The sequence below is a fragment of the Sinocyclocheilus rhinocerous genome, unplaced genomic scaffold, assembly GCF_001515625.1.
Source record: "Sinocyclocheilus rhinocerous isolate Xijiao unplaced genomic scaffold, SAMN03320098_v1.1 scaffold5255, whole genome shotgun sequence".
Taxonomy (NCBI): Eukaryota; Metazoa; Chordata; class Actinopteri; order Cypriniformes; family Cyprinidae; genus Sinocyclocheilus; species Sinocyclocheilus rhinocerous.
The window spans coordinates 122,614-128,771 of NW_015649278.1; the positions used below are offsets into that span (position 1 = coordinate 122,614).

Sequence of the window (6,158 nt, forward strand, 5' to 3'; positions counted from 1 at the left end):
AACAAACAACTTGTGCATGTAGTGAAGAGTTCTGGACTTTTTCTTTTTGTGTGTATGAAGCATATATCCTATGGAATTAATTACAATAGAGCCACAGGAAAATGACCTCATGCAGGAAGCTGAGAAAACGGTCACAAACGGGCTCAGACAATTGCTTTTTTAATTAATTAATTAATTTATTTTTAAGAAAAAGGAAAAGAGTCAAGGAACACTCTTTCATGGATTAACCAGATCAATGCAATCTGGCGGCGAAACTTCGGTATTTCGAAATGTTTCGAAACCAATTTGATAGGCTACAGTTTGATACGAGTTCCGAACAACTGAATCGAAACGATTCATAAGCTTCATAGTCCTGGTGATATGTGCAAAATTTGAGGTGATATGTTCACTTTTTCATAAAAGCATAAAACTTGGTACAATTGTACAGGTTAGGGCCCTGAACATTTTCAGAAATGGAGCCATCACAAAAACGCCTTGTGGATGCCATGGCGACCATTTTACGTTTCTCTTCTAATCTTATCTCACAGGTTGATCTTTCAGGGTTTCCTGGGGAGGAGAGGTATCCAAAGAACATCAACTGGTCACTGGGGTTCCTCAGGGATCAGTTATTGGACCCCTCCTCTTCACCATATACACTACATCACTGGGACCCATTATACAAGCACATGGCTTCTCCTTCTGGCCCCAGAGAGTGATTGTAAATTAAGTTTACATGAAATATGTTTGAAATTTCATTCTGCATCTTCTGAGATTTCATTGTAATCCTTCTCATAAAGTCACTGAATTAAAATTTAACTGTTCACCTGATTGTGTTGCCATGCGCATGTGATGTTAGAGCAGTGTTGAGAGAGAACAAGAATGTATTGGAAACATACTACCGCCTACCTGACTCTGCCTGAGAGGTAAGGAAAAATACACTTACCTGAGATTAGTGCTGTGGTACTGTGATGCTCAGATACTGTTATTTCCTTCTCACATAGCTGATTTCACCATTAACTCTTCGCCTGAACAGTTTATGTTGCTATATATGGTATCATTGTAATCCTTGATTTTCATGCTTGTATTTTCACATATCAGCTGGACTATCACGAAGTGTTTCGAAAGCTCCCATCACTGCCGAGTGTTTACACCGAATGTTCACACAACAGCTTAAAGGCTGTCTACACTGGAAGCGAAAATACCATCGTTGCAAATCAGTTGTACTTTGTATCAATTCTTCATAAACAAAGCATCAGTTTACTGTCGGAGATTTATCGTCGCGCCGCCTCCCGTTGAGACAGCGTCACTGATTATAATGGCTTCTATTGTCTTTTGTTATGTGTAGACACGGTGTTACTTTCACTTTAACGTTAACTTGTGGTCACTAATATGGAAGAGTGAGGCACTTTTGTTTGAGTCTACATTGGATTGTTTTTTTCTGATAAAAGTGGTGAAAATGAAGTTTCCCTTTATATTGCTGTCAGTCTGTTTGTTTTTTCCGGACCATGGTAAGACATTATAGCCTAGGCCTACAATCTCTTTTCCGATCGATAAACCGAACGAAGAATGACGCCGTTTTATTATGTGCCAGATCTAATTGCTTTGTATTTGACAGAAGTTTATTATATTATGTTGCCTATATTATGTATATTAGTAGGCCTATATTATGTTTTTTATTTCGCTCGTATTCTGTGAGTTTGTGTAGGGTGAAAGATTTAGCCTACAATCTGACTAATGTGACAAATGTGTTTCTTTTTGTGCCAGCTCTCACTTTACACTAGGCACAATTATTTCTTAATTATTGTTGTTTTAAGTCCAGGATGAATTGAAGTGAAATGTGTTTGTGATATAAGATGTGAACACGTAGTTTTCGATACGTTTTTGTGCGGGGACAACAAGAGTAATATCAGATCGTGAATGACAAAACATATATCTATTTTTATAGGCTCCTGGCAAAACTATTGAAAAAAGGGTCCTGTAAATGATCAGGTCTAGTGAATTGGTATAAAAAAAATGTCTCATCCTTGAGATAAAGTATTGACATTTTTGTTGATGTAGATAATATTATACACTCTAAAAAAATGCTGGGTTAAATACAACCCAGTGCTGGGTTAAATAGGGAATTTTAGAGTGTAGCGTCAAAGTGTGAATGGTGCATTCAAGCTGTAAAAAAAGAATATTAAAAAAAGGAATTTTTGATTTATATTATTTGAGTCTTATTGTGGTTTAAAATGGCATACTGTATATTTTTTCCCATCATCCCAAAAGTGAAAAGTTTGTCTGTTGATTTTTTTTCTTCAGGTGCGTCTGGCGTTGAGGCAGATGGAGTGTCTGTGTTTGTGATGGAGGGAGATTCAGTCACTCTACTCACTGGTATTAAGAAAAACCAAGAAGACAGAATCAGATGGTATTGTAATGACACTCGCATCGCTCAAATCAATGGAGATCCCAGGAAGACCTGTACTGATGTTCAGTGTAACGAAGGTACTGAGAGACTCAGAGACAGACTGAAGCTGGATCATCAGACTGGATCTCTGACCATCATGAACACCAGAACCACAGACTCTGGAGTTTTATCAACTTAAGATCTTCAGCAGCAACAGCATCAGTGAAAAGACCTTCAGTCTTTCTGTCCGTAGTGAGTAATTTAACAAATGTTTGGATTTTATACATTTTTAAAAGCTTTTAAAGGATTTTGGGAAATGCAGCCCAGAACAGTAGCTATAAATAAAATCAAAATTGTCTTTCTGTTGGTAAGTTGATAGATTTAATAGTTAGTTGTTGATTAGCAACTACATGTTCTCTGTGCCCTGTCTGGACTTTTATGTTGAAGTATTTCCTGTGCCTTGTTTGTAGTCCTTTTGTCGATTGGTTCCCCGTGATTAGATTCCCCAGGTGTTTCCCATTTACCACGCCCCCTTGTTATCTTGTTAGCGTGTTCTTTTGTGTATAAATAGTGCTTGTGTTCCACTCGTTGGTCGACAGTCAGTGTTCGTGTTTATCTGTCTTTCTGTGTTCCCTGGCTCCCAGTGTCCTGTATGTTTTGCCGTCTTTTTATTAAACACTCCCTGCACTTAGATGCTCGCCACTGCCTGCTCATTGTCCATGTAACAGCAACAAGCAAAAAAGTGCATTACTTTAATAAAGTGTCATCTTGTGCCCCCTACAAATAAAGGTTGCTGTACAAACTAAAGGTCAATAAAAAAACCTACTTATTACCTGATCTCATGACGAAAACGTAGCTTTGGAAATGTTTTTGCAAGATGCAAAAGATGTACCAATAGCTACATATCACTGCCGTTTCCAACAGAAATGTCCACTAGAAATATTAAAACAGCGAGCACTTGTAATCATTTTCGTTCACAGTTATGATTACAGCTCCATATGTTTCGCTTTCCGTATGTGAGCTTGCTCGGTAGCTCAGCCTGCACTGAATTGGGCTTATGATGCGTAATCCTTGGGTACGAATCCCTTGAAAAACATGACTCATGATGAAAGAGCTGAAAGATTGAAAAACAAGCTAAAACGGCATGCTTGCGATTGTGTTTTAATTTTGCATTCGCTTTTGTTCATACTATTGGGTAGGTTTAGGTGTAGTGCAGATGGTACGTTATTTTAAAACATCATGGAGCATTACGCCCCATTCACACGGGGCGTCAGCGTTAACACTTGACGGAGGGCGTTTCTGAAGCTTGGTGCTGACGCAACTGTCATAGTGACAACAGCCAATCACATTAGTCTTCTGGTGTTGCATGAACGCAATTGGCTAGCGTCTGCACTAGGGTATTTGCATAAGGCAATCTGATTGGCTGACGCCTGCGTTGACGCTTGAAAAGTTGAAAAGTTTTCAACTTTTGCCGCGAGCAACGGACCCAATGCGACGCGACGGACCCACAATTCATTTCGCCAACACTTGATGTCACTCTATTCAAAGTAAACGAGAGGCGTTGACGCTATAACTTAGAGTTATAGCGCCACTCAACGGACATTTCAAGACAGAACGTAAGATATGACTATAACTATGGATCTGTGAGACCGAAGGATGACCGTCACTAACGGTCTAAATAGAATGATAACCTTCGTTCCGCCTTCTCTCGAGATCTTATGTAAACAAAGTCATGCCCATGACCCCGGAGGCGGAACTCCTGCACGTATAAAAGCGGGTTTTACTTCCGGATCGTTCTCTTACCTTGAACACCCCAGAGATCCGAGCGACAAGGATTAGTGACGGTCATCCTTCGGTCTCACAGATCCATAGTTATAGTCATAACTTACGATCTGTTTCGACCTCACTCTGACCGTCACTAAAGGTCTAAATAGGATGACTCGTGTCAACAGGGTCGCGAGGAACTACAAAATCCATACCATTCGCTCCTCGCTGGGCAACAGACATTAAAACAGCAGTGCTCACTGGTGATGGGCATGACTTTGTTTACATAAGGTCTCGAGAGAAGGCGGAACAAAGGTTATCATTCTATTTAGACCATTAGTGACGGTCAGAGTGAGGTCGAAACAGATCTGCGGTGACGTGTACGAAACCTATGTCACAACGTATCTGTTCCGGGGAAAAACAATCATTTCTGTTGGAAACTGCAGTGATATGTATTGTACTTGTATATGAAGGTATAGCCTGAATGCACTGTAAGTCGCTTTGGATAAAAGCGTCTGCTAAATGCATAAATTTAATTTAATTTAATTTACTTATTGGTACGTATTTTGTGTCTCGCGAAAACATTCCCACAGGTACGTTTTCACAGTTTTTTTCTTGTTGTGGAGTTTCTTTCCCCAAAATGGTCCTCCAGCAGTTGTTGGTTTGTGTTTCAGATGTTTCCGCTGCTGAACAAGATACAATGAAGAGAAAGTCAGTGAAGGAGGGAGAATCTGTTACTTTAGATCCTGGAGTAATAAAACAACCAAATCATGTGATGACGTGGTATTTTAATGACACTCTCATCGCTGAAATCACTGGAGATCCCAATAAGACCTGCACAGATTTTCATTGTCCTGAGAGATTCAGAAACAGACTGCAGCTGGATCATCAGACTGGATCTCTGACCATCAAGAACATCAGAATCACAGACTCTGGACTTTATGAACTAAAGATCAGCAGCAGCAGCCAGCGTCGCCGCCGCAGCATCAGCCGTGTAAAGAGCTTCGATGTTACTGTCATTAGTAAGTGTAATTTAGTCATTCAGGCATTTGGACTCATACAGAGAAATATAAAGAATTGTATCGTTACATTTCTTTTTGGTACTGAATCAACTGAATCAACAGTGATTTTGATATTACTGAATCAAACAGTGTTTTATTTTAAACTGAATCAGGTTCACATTTACTTTCTCAAACCTTATATCTTATATTGTTTGTTATAGACCAATCTGACTCATTCATTCATTCAGTCTCTCTTTTATTCCAGATTCAGGTCTGTCTCCAGGTGCTGTAGCAGGTCTATCTGTTATTGTTCTTCTACTGGTGGCTGCAGCTGTAGCTGTTGGTGTGATTTTCTATCGCCGCAGGAGCGCCAGAAATGACAAGTATTGCCTATTAATACTACACTGAGAGGAAAACATTATCTGTATTGTGCAAAATTGATATTTAATTGTGTGTGTGTGTGATTATTTTTCAGGTCATATGACTGCGTTGACCCAGCAGAATTAGTGGGTAGTCCCTAACATGATTTCTACTGAAGCATTAGTCCCATTGATCCATCGTTTCTCAAACATACCTAACAATAAAGCACTTTTAAAATCACCTGTTACTGGAAGTCTACACACCTCTGTTACAATTGCAGGCTTTTAAGATGTAAAAAATGAATCCAAGTAAAATCATGTCAGATCTTTTTTCACCTTTAATGCGATATTAAAACCAACAAAATTAATGTAACAAATAAATAGAAACTTTTAAGAAAAATACAAAAATAAAAGACAAAAATACACCTTTTCATTTAATACTGCAGTCGGTCTTTTTGAATATGTCTATTTGGCTGTTTTTACTGCTTTTCCTTTGCAAAAGAGCTCAAGATTGATCATATTACGGGCCAGGGAATCTCCTGTCTAAAGCCCTCTTCAAGACACTGAGAGGAAAACATTATCTGTATTGTGCAAAATTGATATTTAATTGTGTGTGTGTGTGTGTGTGCGCGTGCGTGTGTGTGTGTGTGTGTGTGATTATTTTTCAGG

At 39.1% G+C, this 6,158-nt stretch overlaps 1 pseudogene; it reads left to right on the top strand.

Moving 5' to 3' along the window:
• Positions 1 to 1,390: 1,390 nt before the first annotated feature.
• Positions 1,391 to 5,889, top strand: LOC107710493 (carcinoembryonic antigen-related cell adhesion molecule 1-like; annotated as a pseudogene).
• Positions 5,890 to 6,158: the final 269 nt, after the last annotated feature.